General features: G+C 43.3%; 1 protein-coding gene across 6 annotated transcripts in view; it reads right to left on the bottom strand.

Annotated features, from left to right (window-relative positions):
* The window catches only part of FYN (FYN proto-oncogene, Src family tyrosine kinase), a 209,480-nt gene that overhangs the window by 179,406 nt on the left and 12,293 nt on the right, over window positions 1–17,781 (bottom strand). For 5 of the 6 annotated variants that reach the window (XM_027603148.2, XM_027603147.2, XM_027603145.2 and 2 more), the window contains exon 2: window positions 2,332–2,371. The gene's annotated coding sequence lies outside the window, so the exon portion shown is untranslated. Of the gene's footprint in view, window positions 1–2,331; window positions 2,372–9,409; window positions 9,512–17,781 lie in introns of those variants that run through there. The other variant, XM_027603144.2, reaches the window with a different exon arrangement.

Below are 17,781 nucleotides of genomic sequence, written 5' to 3'. Positions count from 1 at the left end.
AGTAAACTCCCCTAGGGCGGTTAAGTGTTTTCCAGGTCATTAACTATGTGACCGAGAGGGTGCAGCAGGCAGAGTCCTCTGCAGGCAGCTCAAATTCCCGCAGCCCAAGAAGCATTTCCCACTACCCTTTTAGCTTCTCTTACTTTGAATTTCCCTCAGTACTTACAAATACCCAACCCACATGACAGGGTCAGTCACAGTATTCATTCCCTCATTAGATACTCATTGCAGCCAGTGTTGTACCTGAGAGTACGTACAGCAGACAAGGCTGTGCCTGAGAGGACCTCCCAGCTTCTGGTGGGCCTTATTAAGCATCCTTCAGACTCGTGGCCAACAGCCCTTTGTCCTTTTTGGTACAAAGCCCGAGTCAGAAAATCAAGAAATACGTGCGGTTTATGTTTTTAGGTTAAAAAATGAAGAATTTTGGGCGCCTGGGTGGCTCAGTTGGTTAAGTGACTGCCTTCAGCTCAGGTCATGATCCTGGAGTCCCGGGATCGAGTCCCACATCAGGCTCCCTGCTCGGCAGGGAGTCTGCTTCTCCCTCTGACCTCTTGCCTCTCATGCTCTCTATCTCTCATTCTCTCTCTCTCAAATAAATAAATAAAATCTTTAAAAAAAAAATGAAGAATTTTACTTGATCCTGGAAAATGGACCATGTTACTGATGAGAAAAATGAGGCTTGCACAGGAGAAAAGATTTGCCTAAGGTCTTAGAGCAAGTGAACAGCAGAGCTGAAGCAAGACTCTAATTCATTCCACTCAGGGCTTCACACCCCATTTACTGAGCCCTCTTGTCTGCCTGGCATTGGGTTGTACTGAGAACACAATTAACAGACCCGCCTCCTCCATAAACTGGACCTCCCCCTTTCATGGTTGTAGGATTCACCTCTCACAAGGCAGGGCAAGCCCTGCAACCTGGAACAGCTCCAGGCATTTCCTAACCCGTCTGGCTAGTCCGGCTATTCTGCGCTACACCATCCTGAGGTGGCTCCTGGCACCCAAAGGCTCTTCTAGCCTGCTCTGGGGCCAGCCTGGCCCAGGAGGGCCACGGTGCTGACCCCCCATAGGGAGTACCTTTGCCAGCCCCTGGCTTCCACAGCCAAAACCTAAGCACACCGGGATTTTGAAAAGGCTCCCCTCCAATCTAGCCCTGACTAGAGCCTGAGTCACCTTGGTTTGCATGAGCTGAAAAGGCCACGACTGAAAGCAGATCACAGGCCATTCTGCAGAAGCTAGGGGGCTGCATGGGAAAAAGGTCAGGGGTTGCTCATAATTGTTCTAGAAGGAGGTTTCAGATAGTATACCTCCTCAACTTAAAGGTACACCAACTGCATAAGAATGGCTCTAGGTTCAGGGAGAAGAACCTGTCTTACAAATTCAAAATGGGAAATAACCCCAAGTCATTCTTAGATGATGAAGTGGAGCCCCTGAGTGGCCAGGGAACGGAGGATTGTAACTCTGAACTGCTGAAAAATTACCCCCAAGGCAATGTGACTGGGCAGTGGAGACTGAGGCAGAAGAGGATCCCACGGTGGCTAGTGAGACTTACTTAAGTCCAACCTTTCATGGGAACCCAAGACACCTGGGAGACGAGCGAAGTACAAGCAGAGGAGACTCAGCAAACTTTACAGAGGCAATGAATATGTGGTTCCTTCACACATCCCCTCCGTCAGGGAGCTTTTCTGGACAGTCCAGCCTCAGTCTGAGCTTCCAGAGCCCCTTCTGCACACTTCTATCACACTGTATAATCATTGCCTGTGTACTTGTCGGTCACATTCATTTTTGTCTCAGATGGAATTCATTTGATTCCAGCATGGTGCTTAACATGCAGTGCGCCTCAAAAAAAATGTTCAGTGAATGCAAGAATGACCTGTGACACAGTGACTACAATTCGAAGGTATAACTAGGGCAGAGGTAAGCAGTAATCATCTCAGAGTAGAGAAAAAACAAAAATGGATGGACTTCCTTGACCAGTCTGAAGACAGAGTGCTACCCACCCCTCAGCAGACCCTGAAGGCTCATCAGCCACAGGACAGCTGTCCCATTCTATTTCTGGGGTAAGGAGACACATCGTGTAGCTAAAAAATATGTTCCCATAATTATCAAAACCGAGTGTTACAACTAAGAGAAGGGGAAAATGGCAGATTCACCTAAGTGAGGGAAGACTTTCTGTTCATGTACCAGCTCCCTCTCCAACTCAACCTCTCTCTTAGAAACCTACAGACTCAGAGTCACAATCCCAAGTTCAAAGTGGACCAAGTCCTGGGTCCCAAAGGGACACCCTTTCTAATTCACAAGGCATGTGCTCTCAGTGCAAAACTTGTCAACTTACTTTTTCCACGTCTAGATCAGCATCCTGCTTCTTCAAAAAACTGTAGAAGAAAAAAAAATAGACATCAAAAAAGAACCGAACACTCTTTGCCTATAAACCTCCCACAAAGTACTACCATAGAATTTCCATTTGCTGCAGAAAATCAACTTGCCCACAACTTTTTTCTCGTTCACACAATCGTTGCTAAGTCACAGTTGCCACAAACACCTGCCTGCAACTGCAAAGACCTGGCTGACATGAGATCTTGAGTTTCTGGAGTCAGGAAAGATAAAGATGGAGGTGTTACACACACACACACACACACACCTTCTGAGTGCCTACAAGTCATCCATAGCTGGGACACATTAAAAAAAATGAGTCTTCCAAGGTCTTATTCAACTCACCTCTTGGCTTAGATCTTCCCTTAGCTCCCAACCCATATGTGCCCCACTTCCTGTCTAACTGTGGGTGGGCTTCGCTGTCAAAACAGCCTTCTTGGGATGGCCCCTCTTTCCCATCAGCTGGAGTTCCCCTCTCTGGGAAGTGTGCCAACCCACCAGCCTGCACCAACTTGTCCACGGAACTCGAGCCCCAGGATTACCTTAGAACCTTGTGCCAACCCCCTGGCGGAGCTGAGTGCTGATTCTGTGGCACCCCTGCCCATTTCACACTAATCTTTAAAGTGCCAGGAGCAGGATGGCAGATTTCCAGTTTGCTCATGCACTCTGCCTACAACCTGCCAATATTATGGTACCTCATTTATTATTTGCAATTTTAGCTATTTGAACAAAGCTTCAGTTTTAATAAGATGTCTAAAGAGAATAAAAATGGCTGAATGGAATTATGTTGACAACGTTAGGGAAGAAAGTAAAAGGTCTGAGGAATGTGAATAAAAAAGCAGAAACCATTTTTCCTATCTTAGCAGAGACTCACACTTTTTTTCATTATGATTCTTAGCATCCTGGCCCATGGTTTAAAATACTGCCATCATAAATCACTATCCCCATCAAAACCATCCCCCCCCCACACAAAAGAATTTTTGCACTGTTTGAAAGGGTGCATAATTAACAGTAACATCTTTGTTTTGTTTAATCAAAGATGACTCAGAATGAAGGAAAGGAAAAAATGACCATGGGGAAGAGAATTAGAAACTCATATACTGTCTTCTGCAGATGGGTATTCAAATCATGAACTGACTGCAGACATGCCAGAGAACCAGCATGAGGCTGGAGGGAGAGAATGTGCTAATGAGCATGCCACTATAGCCGGTACCTTAGCAACCCACATCACCCCATCTCTTTCTTGCTTCTGACATGCCGTCCTGTCCTAACAGAGGAGATGCACCAGGCCATATAGGCCTTTTCTTCTGGATAACCCACTGCGGATGCAGACAATGCCGAGCTGGAAAAAATGGGAATCCCCATTGTCGAAAATTTTTAACTAGCCTCCCTATAACCAGCAAAGAGAAATTTAGTACCATGAAAACTTTTCACCAGGGAGGGGCGCCTGCGTGGCACAGTTGGTTAAGCGACCGACTCTTGGTTTTGGCTCAGGTTATGATCTCAGGGTCATGAGTTCGAGCCCTGCATCAGGCTCCATACTCAGCGCAGAGTCTGCTTAAGTTTCTCTCTCTTCCTCTCCCTCTGCCCCTCCCCGCCTCTAAAATAACTAAGTAAAAAAAAAAACAAAACAAAACAGTTTCACCAAAGGGAACATATATACAGTGGAAGCCTGATTTCCACTTGAACACTTTCAAAGAGGTTTAGGAAGGCAGTCATTCTGATTTACAGAATGGAATTTTCTATTTGCAAGGTGAAAGATCCCTTCATCTGCCACAGAAAGCGCACTTGGAGAATCACTACCCTTTTCCAAAGTAGTAAGGAAACTCAACCTCTCTCATACAGATAGCACAAGTGCAACTGCATGGGATGCCCAGTTCAACAACAGGCTCTTGAAGAATGAGCCTTAGCTCCACAGCACTTTAGCAACTGGTAGCAAAAGGAAAACTGAAAAGCTCTTTGGAGCTGCTGGCTCACTATTGCAAAAGGAATATTACCCATCCATACATATATGCAGCTTCATCCAATTTCTTTTTCAGGCTTACAAAACAGATGGAGTTAATTAACAAAGACAATACATATATGCATCATCCTGCAGCCATAAACCAGAAGGATGCCACAGCTTTAGCTTCAAAGACTCCTAGCAAGCACAGCCCGAGATATTTTAAGGCACCGGCTCCATTGTTTCAAAGAGGATATGGTTTGGTGAAATAAAATTGCCAAGAAGTAAAATTCATAGGACAGCCCTGTCTAGTATGAAGAGTGGCATTTGTTTTTTAAAACCAGGTATATCTGTCTTAACTAAAGGGTGTGTTTCTGAAAAGTTGAGAATAAATAAATGTTGTCATCAGATGTTTAAGTGAAACAGAAGTACCTTTTATTTGGGGCGCCTGGGTGGCACAGTTGGTTGAACGTCCAACTCTTGGTTTTGGCTCGGGTTGCGATCTCAGGGTCATGAGACTTCTTTCAGCCCTTTCGCCCTGCCCCCCGCCCCTGTACCTCCTCCTCGTGTGCAAGTGCGTGCGCATGCTCTCTCTCTCTCTCTCTCAAATAGGTAAATCTTAAAAAAAAAAAAAAGTACCTTTTATTTGTCTTACATTTAAAAAATCATTCTTTAAAAACTGACCAACTATCCCATTTAATTTTTCTTCTAAATCTAAATTTTTGGAATCTTCAAGTTTTAAGTTTCCAAGGCTTAAGGCACGATAGACCGCTCCTTCCCCATGTGTGTGTTTTTGGAACAGACACAGATATGCATATGTAGATACTTTCAATAGTTGACTCTGTATTCAACTGTGGGCTTGTGGGCATTAGGGCATTTTCCATGCTTTTATTCTTCCTGCTGAAGTAGTGCTAATGTTTTGTTTGAGAAACATGACTGAAGTGACCCAGATTCCCCAGTGGAAAAGGCTGATCCATGAATGTTGCAAATGTGTGACTGCCTGCAGGACTGGAGGCCAGAGGATAAGGCTCTGGCCAAAAATGAGCTACTCCCAACTATTTAGATCGGATCAAATCCTCTATCTTTGGGAGAATACACAGAGGTCTTTGTTTTTAGAGAAAACTCTAAAAATAAAACTGAGAAGCCTTCACCTCTGAGTTCTCTCTTGATGCAGCCATCCCCGTAGCCCCAGTGCTCTCCTATTTCCAACCACCTAGGGACAGCTCCCACGGCACCCACCACAGGGCAGGGGAATGAACAGACACAGTCAACGGGGCATCAGCCCCATGTTCAGAGAATGGCAAGAGGCTTGGCAAGACCACAGGGCAGAGCGGGAGTTAAGAGGACGGTTATAGGCTGCTGGGAGAAAGGTGGGAAACTGAGGCAGAGGCCAGCTAAGGAGTCAGTCAGTTAGAGGCGCACTCCTGTGGTTACCAGTGTCTTTTCTACTCGCCTCTATCCCAGGAAGGGGCAGAAAAGCAGAGAGCCCCAGCAGATTCCTGGCACCGGACGAAGCATTGTCACTCCAATCTCACCACCCTGCTGGGTCAGGAGAGTTTTCTCCTAACTCGCCGTCGCTGTCGGGGCCCGGGACAAAAACTACCTTTTCACTCCTGTTTTCCTTTGGTCCCACTTCTATGCAGAACCAGATTTCCCCTCCTCGGTGTTCTTACAGCACTTTCCGCAGGACCTGTTTCATGGTCTCCCCTGCTCAGACACCAGCTCGTCTGGGGCTGGGGCCATGCCGAGCACAACAGGGGCTTGTGTCAGCTCTGCCGATGGAGGGGTAAAGGGGGACGAGGGGCGGTGACAGAGTGACTAATGAAGAACTGACCGACAGGGATGAAGGAAACAAAGCTGCGCTGACTCAAGCTGCAAGTACGGTGGGGGGGGGGGGGGGTGTGCTGGGGAGGGGTGGAGGAGACAAATCCAGGGTGTGCCCACATACCACACATAGCTTATAGATCACCAGAAGATGACCTTTCCTTCCATTTAGTCCTGTGTCTTTAGCTATAAATAAGTGACAAAGATTCAATCTGGAGATTCTGCTGTTATTTTTAAATATTAGCCAGTGTTTCCTTTTTACTTAAAAATGTGAGAAATTGAGGTTCAATACATGAGAGTCATAATCACAACTCCCATGTAAAGAAAGAGATGTAAGGGATATGACAAATCCAAGATTTAAATCCTGGTTCTCGTTTTTGTTTGATTATTTTAAGAAAAGGAAGACTGAAAAAAAAAAAAAAAAAAAAAAAAAAAAAAAAAGAAAAGGAAGACTGAGAGAGAAATGAAATATACTTTTCTCTTGCCACAGAATCTTCTCTATTTCCAATTCAACCCTTTTTACTTCTTGAAAAAGATTTAAAATATTCATCAACCTGCCAAAAAACATCTGCATGTTACTAGACATGTCTATTCACATCTGAATGGCTGCTTTCTGCTCCAACGATCATAGCTCTATTCAATCAAAACTAAAGTGAGAACCTCAGAACTGTACATGGTGTGATGTCAGTGGCAACGAGGATAAAATGGCCATTGGACAGCAACTTCCATATCAAGTGTGTCAACAGGGGCACTGTTCCTTCAGTTATTAACTTAGGATCCAAGGCACAAAAAAGACCAGGCAGGGCCAGACTCTGCCACAATTCCAAAGAAAGCTGAGACACATAGAGAGCGTACACAGAAGCTCCTCAATGTTCCCTGGTGAAGGGGCGGCCCCTGGCTCCCTGCCTGAAGCCTGGGAACAGGCCCACTCTCTTAGTGGGCTTCCTGAGGCCTCTACAGCTGCACAAAGACACGCGGCACAGTGTTTGGGACCATCCACGCTCAAGGTCACCACAGTCTCCCATGTGCCTAACAACTGGGTCAGGCCCCAGAGACAGGAGCCAGCTCAGACAAGGCCCTTTGTTGTGGGGTATTCCTCATTGCCTGGTTTCCCCAGGAAAAAGTTTATTTTCCTTTAGCCATTCACTCTGGCCCCAGACCAGCTCATTCTCCTGTGTCCTCCTCCACACATGAACCTTCCAACAAGGTTCAAGATGGCAGCAATCACAACCTCTTCTCCCATCTTACCCATTCCCCCCAACCAGCCCCCTGCCAAAGGTGCAGAGACAGGTCCATGTACACAACGGTGAAGGGCACAGGGCCTTGGTAACAAGTCCAGACTCCTGAAGGAGTTCGAAGGAAGGGGTCTAGTCTGGGACAGGACCACAAAGGTTGCTGGGAATTGCCTTTGAGGATTCTAGGTTGGGAAAACATGATGGGGCTCTGCCAATGTCCTATATCCTATGTCTTATATCTCCTTATTTCTTCTATCTAAACATTTATTTACCTCATCGAAAACGCAATCTATGTTCACTGAAAATCTGGAACCCCTGTTATGATGCTGGAGATTTCCCCTTCTGACCAGTTTTTCTATGCTTATGTAACTGTTGACCTCTAGTACCGCACCTCCATCTTGCATGTCACCACTGACAGCTCATACAACTTACCTCTGATAGAGGCAAATGGGGAGATACCCCAACATGAACAATGTACCTAGTACAATTAATGGCAGGGTCTATTTCGAGCAGCAAGGTGCATCACCTAATGCTGCCTCTTACCACTGACCTATGAATTAGTCTCTAAAACACAGAATTTTGGTCCACAGCAAGGAAGGAAGCAGTTGGACCCCATTCTATCCCTAGTTCTGCTATTTACTTGTTCTGCGACTGGGTGAGGGAAGGGGTGCAGGAGGAGTCACATACTACATAGCCCACAGGGCCAGGCAGGTAAAACAAGTGAATGAGGCAGGTGAGGTGGGGCTGGAGGGAGCTGAAAAGCCCTGCCCCATCCCAGGAGGACAGCTGTAGCACTGCTGAGGCAGGCTGCCATCATGGGTTTTCTTTTCAAAAGAAATGGAAAATCTCAGTTTTTATACAAAACTGCCCGATTCTAAGATGTTAATTTTTTTTAAATGCATCATGTGGCCGAATAAAATATAATTATCGAGGGTATAATCCAGCCCCTGGACTGGCTGGCTATCTTTTTGAGTCATAAGATCTAGCCCTTGGTTTCTCTTAATATTAAATAGGAAATTGGCTGCTATCTGCCCCTTGGGGTTATTTAAGAGCACAGAGGGGGTTTTTATTATCATGTAACAAAATAATCCAAGCACATTCAGATGCACAAAGCAGAGTAACATGATCCCTTGAGTTTATATAAATGTATTAACTATGAGGCTTCATGTTTTTTAGAATTATTTGAAATGTATAATTACATGTTAGCTTCTAAATAAACAAAAGAGGTAATTGTAATAGCCTTAGAGGATGAAGGTGTGACCAACTGGATCAAGCGGTGGGGTGGAAGCCTGAGTAGAAAGGTGTAGAGACAAACCCGGTGCAGAGACAGGTGGTGTAGACAACCCTCTCAAGAAGCCCTGCGATAAAGGGCAGCAGAGCAGTGAGGTGGTTGCTACACGAGAACACGAGGTGAAGATAATGTATCTTAGAGATGGATGAAATCACTAATGTCTGTATGGTGATGGAATGAGCATCATGTTAAAGTGAACAAAAAAAAAACCCCAAGTACCAAGTAAAGGAATTATGTCAGCAAAATACTAGACAGTACTGGGTGCAGTAAAAATTTTATTAGTAAGAGTTAAGAAGCCAAGATCTAGTTATACAGGTTTTCCCAAACAAGAAGTCAGAAAAAAAATTTTTTTTACTACAACACACATTGCCCCACATTTTACACTGTGCCATTTCTGTATTTGTCCTTTTTAGCCTACTTCTAGCAGTCTCTCTTTGCTAAAATACATTAGTTGCCATGGAAACGATGTCATAGTGTGTAAAACCATACTGTCCTTGGAAAGGCATTCATGATAAAAATTGAACAGTAGCACGTTTTAAAAAGAGATCCAATAGAGAGCAGTTGTGTAAGAACACCACAGGATCTCAAAATCGTGACTTCAAAGTATTCTACCACCACCGTCATATGCCCCACTTCCCCCCACGTCAACCAGAGAGGCACCTTTCCTCCTCGCATACACCAGTACTTGAAACAAAATCTCTGATCTAATGTTGGTGAAAACAATAGACTCCCTGTAACGCACACTTACCTGTCTGGGTGGCATAGGGCTGGGAGACTGCAGAATCAGAATGGTTTGTAGGCATCATAACACCTCTGCTAATGGGAAGGATTTAGTCCTATGATACCTTCTGCTGTCCAACTTTGTTATGAGAGAGAGAAATAATATTTAGGACATAGGGATTTAGACTTGCTTTCCTTATTGCCACAGATTAGCAAGACACTCCCACTTTTTTTCTTTTATTAACTCAAAGTGGACCATACTTATCCCTCTGAGGTAAGATATTAAGCAGCTCTCATGTGCTATGTTGGCAAAAAAAAAAAACAGACAAGGTATGGGTACCCTGGCAGCTTAAAATCTGGTGGGGCCAGTTGGGTGAGGATGGGAGCATGAAAGGCCTCCTGGGCTTTGGTGAAGAGCTGGATTTTATTCTAACTGCAGTAGGAAGACAACTGAGTGGTGCGACCCAGCAATGTGATCTCCCATAGATTTTTAAAAGCTCACTCAGCTGCTGTGGGAAGTGGAATTGGAAATCAACAGCAGAGGAGCATACAGCAGTAATGTTATCAGAATAGTCCCAACCAGAGAGGACAGTACAAAGTAGATGGAGAAACAGGATCTCTAACTAGGGTGACTTTACACCTTGGCTCCGCTGGGAAAGTGTTAGTTTATACCTATTGTCCTGGGAGTGATTAAACATCTGTCCAGACATTTCATTTTTAAACCAAGTATTTTTAATAGCTGCATCAAAATGTACCAAGATTGAATTTGGTAAACTCCACTTTGCCTTTCCAACTTCTGCCATAGTCTTGCCTGCCTGTGGTGAGATGACCCCATGGTGAAGAGAGTTTTCACCCTAATGTGATTAAGTCTGAAAGGTGACCAGTAACAATCCTGTCCTTTTCCAATCTTTCTTAAGTAAACACCTCCCTTTCAAGGAAAACATGCAGGATGCTTACAAAATAAAGAACACTTGGATATGAGCAGCTGTGGGCAGCTAACTGGTCCCAGTCTCAGTGGGTGGGGTCCTGCCAGACACTGGATGCAGTGACCAGTTGTGGCGTGGCCAGAGTTGCACAAGACACCTGTCAGAAGGGTCAATGGGAAACAGAAAATTACAGGTTAGGTGTACATGAAACATTTTCGGGAAATGACCCTTCTCAAGAATGGTCTAAATGCTTGCATTACAGTGTTTTTGTCATTTATTGATGGCTATCTATTTTACTTTGCAATATTCCTTTCAGCAGTAATGAGATAAAAAGGAAAAAAAGCCTGCAAATTTAGGGAAAAGTTAAGCACTAAGTTTCTATTTTTCAAGAAAGTTGATGATGAAATGTTAACTCACACAAAATGTTTGTTGAGATCTTCCTATCCACCATGGGAGCCATAGTGGTATCATTCACTACATGAACCACAGCCACAGTTCTGCAGAAGCACAAATGGGCACCTACTTCAAATGTGAACCATTACTGTAACAAGGCTGTGCCCAAGGACAATTTAACACATGCAGCTACGGAAGATTCATGAACATAGCACTCTAGGAAGCATGATCTTTCTTTTAGGCCAAAAGATTGCTCCTCTAGCTTGATTCTGTTTATTTCTGAGTTCAGGTTTTTGGGCATATATGAAAAGTAAAGTGATAGCTTTTAATGTGTTGTCTTCATTAGCAGAAGAAAAAGATTTAACAGTTTAAATGATTCCAGTTTTATGTTAGTATTATCGGGTGTTTTAAGCAGAAAAACCAATTAATTCCAATAGTGGTTTGATTTTTTTTTTTCCCTCATCTATTTCCTGGGACCAAATAAAGCTTATGAAGTTCATTCTGTCAGTGGTGAAACATCTGTTATTGTGAATGCTACTGTAAATTGTAAAAAGTTTAACATGAGAGATAAAATTATTTTTATAGTGAAATACAAATACAAATTTTATGACGCTAAAAACAATTGTCCTTACTAAGTCAAGAAACCGATGGAGCAGAGGAAGTCACCTGGAATTGTGGATTGCATATGCATAATTCATAACTGCCAATTCAAATAAGTGGCTATATCCTACCAAATACAAAAGAAACTACAGATGTAGAAATTGACAAACAGGAAATATGAACTACAAAAATACTACAAACACTTCAGCACCATAATACGTGCCTTCTATTTTGCCACCTGTCATCAGCAACCAAATTTTAGAAATGTTTGAGAAACAACTCTGTAAATCAACCTAGTTGTTTCACAATGGTATGATAGATGAATCCTGTAAAGTTTGGGTGCGTTCTGTTCCAAAACAGTTGGAAATCTTTCATCAAATAGTGAGTGAAGCGCCAACACACTTCAGCTTTTAAAGCCTTTAGCCAGTGCAGTTCTTGAAAACAGGGCTTGCTAAAAGGAAGATGTTGAAATTCATCCCAACAAAGCAAAGGAGGAACTAAACGCAGTGCCCAAGATTTAATTCTGATATTATCTTATGACGTTTTGAAGGATCTCAACTTGAGGTGATCTTTTGATGGTGCTCCTAGTTTTAACTGGATTCATTGATATTATGAACCAGAATGCAGTGAAATTATGAAGATCTATGATTTGTGTCATCTAAATGTGATAAGCCATTCAAAAGGACCACAGTGGATTTTATTTTCATGAATTTTGTAAAATTTTTTTTTAAAGATTTATTTATTTGAGAGAGAGAGAGAGAAAGTGTGCAAGCAGGGGGAGGGGCAGAGGGAGAGGATCTCAAGCAAACTCCCCGCTGAGTGCAGAGCGAGGCTGGGGCTTGATCTCACAACCCTGAGATCATGCATGACCTGAGCCGAAATCAAGAGTCAGACACTCAACCAACTGAGGCACCCAGGCACCCCTGTAAAAATATTTATTAATGATAAAAATCCTGAATGGGGGTAAAATGGGGGTAAAAATATTTGGGCTAAAATACTAACACATTTCTATGTGAAAAAAATTAGTCTGAGAAAAGCCTCCGTTTAGCAGAATTTGCTCTGAGCTTATTTGCATCTGTAGAAAGAGCTATTTTCTCAGTGAAAAATATTTTGATGTACACATAAATGCCAACTGAAGATAGTGGCAATCTCAAATATTGACCATAAGACACGACTTTGAAGGAGACTGCAGGCAAATCTATGAGAAAATTTAAAAGAGTTCATTCTTCGTAAAAAAATGTGACATGAATATCAGAGACATATGGCTAAAAACTGACTAGAGCGAATATATACCCCAAATAATTATGGTCTTATGTTCTTTTAAATGCTTAATCAGTATAAAAAGGTGTTGTCTTTTTTTGCTCTAATGTATATGGACATGTTTTTAATTTTTAGAAATTTTATTTTTGAGATTTTGAATAGAACTGTTTCCAAGGTCCAAAATATTATTGAAATGATGTCAGTTAATAAATCAACTTTTTAAAATTCTATAATATTATTTTAGTGACTCCTCTCAATGATGTTATGATCCCACATCTCTAGCTCTCTTGGCTCCCACTGACAGATGTGGGAAAATATGAGATGCATTTATGTTCTGAGAAGATACGCTCAAAGCATCACAGTAATTTTCTAGTAGAAAAATACATAAGCAGTATCCTCACACCACCAAAACTACACTTTTTAAAGCAAGACAAAAAAAAAAATGACTAAAGATTTCCCTTCCCAAATTACTAGGCATTTCAAGAAACAGCAGGTTTTAAAACATCTTAAATGCAGCATCATCCTTGTATGAATGTCAAAGAGAGATGAAACATAATTAAAAAGAGCTAACTGGTTTGTTTCCCCCTCTCTCATTTAGTGGTCTGGTAACTACTTATGAATTATACTTGAAAATGAATCCTTTCATAAACTCATTCTTTATTCAGCACGTGAGGACTGAATAAAAATGAAGAGCTTCTCCCCTTACAGTCAGACTGTAACCTCTAGTATTTACCCTGATACCTTTAAAATATGGAACTGAAGGATCACACCCAGTAACAGTTCTTTTCTAGTCTCCAGCATCACAGTAAACTCATTAAAGAAAGGCCTGAAATTCTAATACTTTCCACTGACCTGAGGCTCCATGGCAACCTGAAGTCCTTCTTCCAGGGCACACGGAAGAACTGCCACAAGCTAAACAGTGGGAAGCCCTGAATCCCCACTTCACTTTGTAATATCTGGTACACAACTCTGCTTCTTCAGAGGGCAGATCTTCCCACTCCTTGCCCAGAAGGAACCTAATACAGGTATGCTAAGGCATGACTACTCAAAAGAACAAGCATAGTATAAGAATATAAGCAAGTGAATATGCCGCCATCATTGTTATCATCATCAAGATAAAATACAGCTCAGACACTGTGGCAGGACTGAGATTTACACCTAATACACAGCTGCAGACAAAAAATGTTACTTCAGGGGCGCCTGGCTGGCTCTGTCGGTGGAGCATGTGACTCTTGATCTCAGGGTCATGAGTTCAAGCCCCACGTTGGGCACAGAGCTTGCTTAAATAAATAAACAATTTTTAAAAAAGATTTTATTTATTTATTTGACACAGAGAGAGAGAGAGCACAAGCAGGGGGAGTGGCAGGCAGAGGGAGAGGGAGAAGCAGCCTCCCCACTGAGCAGGGGGAGCCGATGTGGGACTTGATCCCAGGACCCTGGGATCATGACCTGAGCCGAAGGCAGTCATTTAACGACTGAGCCACCCAGGCGCCCAGTAAATAAATTTTTAAAGAATGTTACTTCATTTCTCCATAGTTGAATTCAATTTGATCATGACCATTGCATTTCTCATTATGGCAGAAAAAACAATCTTGCCACTTCAAGATAACTTAATCTCTTCAGATTTAAAATTTTCAGCTGCCTCAGGGCAACTAGTCAAATTAAATTTACCTCAAACTTCGTCTCTGGGGCTATGTTCCTTTCCCTTGACCTTCTCCCTGCACCCCCACCCCCCTACCCCCCCATACTCCCAACCCCCCTGGTTAGATGACAGACCACCACAGGATGGGTGAGGACCTAGTCCAGGCGCTGCCCTCCATGCCCTCACTGGCCTCCCTGGGATGTTTCTTCCCTTTGTCTTTGGACGTTGGCCTGGTTCTGCTGATCTGCTGATGTGACTGGTAGATCGAACCCAACCAGTCTCCAGGAGTGAGACTGCACAGTTCATTCTGTGCCGCCTTCATTCTGCCTCCAAGCCTCTCCCACCCATCTCCCTCTGCACCTCCACATGCACCCGAGGGGGCCTGCAGGCCCTTGCAATCTCTCCCATGCCACATGCAGGCTTTAGGAAACTGGGAGTGGACAGCACTTCAGGGCTCGTTTCTGCCTAAATATGCCCCACTGCAGGGCACACTACAGGTGGTTTCCTTCCAGCGTTCCAGACAGGAGGCAGATTCTCCTCCACCCTCCTGAAGTAGGGTAACGCAATGACCCATTCATTTCTCTCTAGTCTCCTCTAATCTCTAAAGGCTCCATGCTCCATCCCAGGAAGGTATTTCCTCCTTCCTGCATGGCTTACTGTACAATATATGCCAGGCCTTCTGAGATCTGCCTTCTTGGAATCCACAATCATTTTTCTTCTAACAAAGCCTGTCTCTTTTGAGTGAAGGCCTGGGCTAGCTCTGGTCTCTGAAACATGTTTCAAGGGCCTGTTTTGAAAGTCAAAAGCTGAACAACGTCTTCTTTGTCATAGACCATATTCTGTCCTCCCCCTGAAGTAATGGAATCCTTAGCCTCAGTGGGGAAGACTCCCAGTGCAACAAGAATTAGAAGGAAGGGAATGTAAATTGAATACTAGTCTAAGATACTATCACCACCAAAGCAGCTCATCATAATGCAAGGTTTCAGTGATCCCAGAACACTCATCCAAGATTTATTTTTTAAAGTAAATTCTACACCCAACATGGGGCTAGAACACCGACCCCAAGATCAAGAGTTGCATGCTCTGCTGACTGAGCCAGCCAGGTACCCCATCATTCAGGATTTTTAAAAAAGTGCAACATACTGACATGTCATTCTTCTAGAAGACATACTTTACAGTCAACCCTTGAATAATGTGGGTTTGAACTGTGTAAGTCCACTTACACATGGATTTTTTTTATTATAAATACTGTATAGTACCGTAAATGTATTTTTCTCTTATGGTTCATTTTCTTAATATTTTCTCAAGCTTACTTTATTGTAAGAGTATGGTATGTTATACATATAACATACGAAATATGTTAACTGACTGTTGATGATCAATAAGGCTTCCAGTCAACAGATAGCTAACAGTTATGTTTTTGGTAAGTCAAAAGTTATACATGGATTTTTGACTGCCCAAGGGGTCAGCACCCCTAACCTTTGTGTTGTTCAAGGGTCAACTGCATACATATTTGAACCAAGGGCAAAAGAGGCCTATGGCTTCTTATCTAATGTCCTTAATCGCTATTCTACAGTTGAGTGGAGATCCATTCAAAAAGAAGCCACACTTGTTCAGCATCATTTTGGAACTCTTCACTCCCCTCGATTTCCTCTTCCTAAGGCCTTCCTGCCTTTGTTTCCCCTACTCCATACCTGCTGTGTTCACTCATTACATCCTGAAAACCTTAGATCTTTCCTTACTGTATCCACCATCCCAATTTCAGCTTGCTCCCCTACCCAGCCTGAATCCTACTTGCAGCTGATTCAACTAATATTTTCTTTAGTCTCTTAGAACACCCTCCTCACTTGACTGTTCAAATCAATTCTCAACTTTAGGTCACCACAAGGTCAGATTTTCCATTCCAAAGTAACAAGTACTACCAGGCAAAATCACAAAACTGGCCTAAAGGAAACCATTAAAAAGACCTACAAATTCCAATGGGGCCTCACTATTTTTCTGTAATACTTTTCTTTTTTCTTTTTTTTAAGATTTTATTTTTAAGTAATCTCTATACCCAGCATGGGGCTCGAACCCACAACCCCAAGATCAAAAGTCACATGCTCCACCGACCAATCCAGCCAGGCACCCTCTGTAATACTTTTTATTCACCTATTAACATGTTACCCTATATTTTCATGGCTGTTTGGGCTTTTTCTAGATTCTCCAAGCCCCTCTCCCATATCCAAACCTTCCAACCTTGGATGATGGCTCAGCCTCCAATTTTACTGAAAAGCTTCAAGACACTCCATGTGTCAGTATCTTTATCCTTACAGTAATAGTTAGAAATCACACATGTAAAATACTGTGCCTTCCCCTCAGTAGGGCAAAGACCTTTCCATGTGTTCTTTCTCATTCCAAGTTACTGTTAATTTTTATCCCTTTGAGAGCTATAGTGGGTTGAAAAGTGGCCCCCTTCCCATTATAAAATATGCCCATTTGGAATCTGTGAATGTGACCTCATAGGGAGAAAGGGTCTCTGAAGATATAATTAAGGATCTTAAGATGAGATCATCTTGGATTAGGCTGGCCCCTAAATCCAGTGACAAATGTCCTTATAAGAGGAGAAGGCCATGCAAAGACACTCAGAGGAGAATCTCCTGTGTATTAGAGGCAGAAATTGTAGTGATGGGTCTAAAAGCCAAGGGATGCCAAGGCCTGCCAGCAGCCACCAGAAGCTAGGAAAGAGGCATGGAACAGTATTTCCTTCAGAGCCTCCAGAAAGAGCCAGCTCTAGTGACACCTTAATTTCAAGACTTTTGGACTCCAGAACTATAAGAGAAATTTTTCTGTTGTTTTAAGCCACCTACTTTGGGGGTAATTTGTTGCAGCCAAAGCAGACTAATGCAAGGGCTCCTTCTATACCCATTATGATCTTGCCCCTGTCTACTCTTTGCTGATCCTTTATCCCCTCTCTCTCCAGTCTCACCAACATCACCCTCATTAGTGGATCATTTCTGTGTGTTCTATCTCATGTAGGAGGTTCTGAAAGCCCAGCTGAGTGTCCTGGTGGGGAGCACAGAGCAGGGCTCTTCCCACGTGGCAGTTCTGAATCTCAAGTGCACGGGAGCATTATTGTGGGAGTGGAGGCCAGCGTACTTCATCCCCTATAAACAGAACCTCTGTCACAGCTAGGGACAGGAGATCAGGGAAGGCAGTGGAGTTTGCCTTGGGCACCCTAGATCAGGAACTCTTAACACCTTCCCACATTGGACTCTTCCTCATATGCCATCCTTGGGTCAAGGTACAATCAAAGAATGTCTGGGGCTGCAGTTTTCCAAGCGCCAGTCCTCCTTGTATCACACTTAGGTATAAACTAACCAGAACTTCCCTGAAACTACTGGCACCCACAGACACATCTGGCTCCGCTCATTATACTGTAGTTCTTCTAGGTCCTTCCCAGCCACACATCACTGGTCTTCCCTGAGCAATTCTTGGCCTCTTAGAGAACGACCTTCAACTCTTAGCAGTCTGAAATCAAGAATCTGTCGAACAATGACTATAGGACAGTGGGAATTATATGGGCAACCACATTTATAT

Source organism: Zalophus californianus, chromosome 7 (genome assembly GCF_009762305.2).
Source record: "Zalophus californianus isolate mZalCal1 chromosome 7, mZalCal1.pri.v2, whole genome shotgun sequence".
NCBI classification, from domain to species: domain Eukaryota; kingdom Metazoa; phylum Chordata; class Mammalia; order Carnivora; family Otariidae; genus Zalophus; species Zalophus californianus.
The sequence above is the reverse complement of the archived record's forward strand: the minus strand, read 5'-3'. Positions and strand labels throughout refer to the sequence as shown.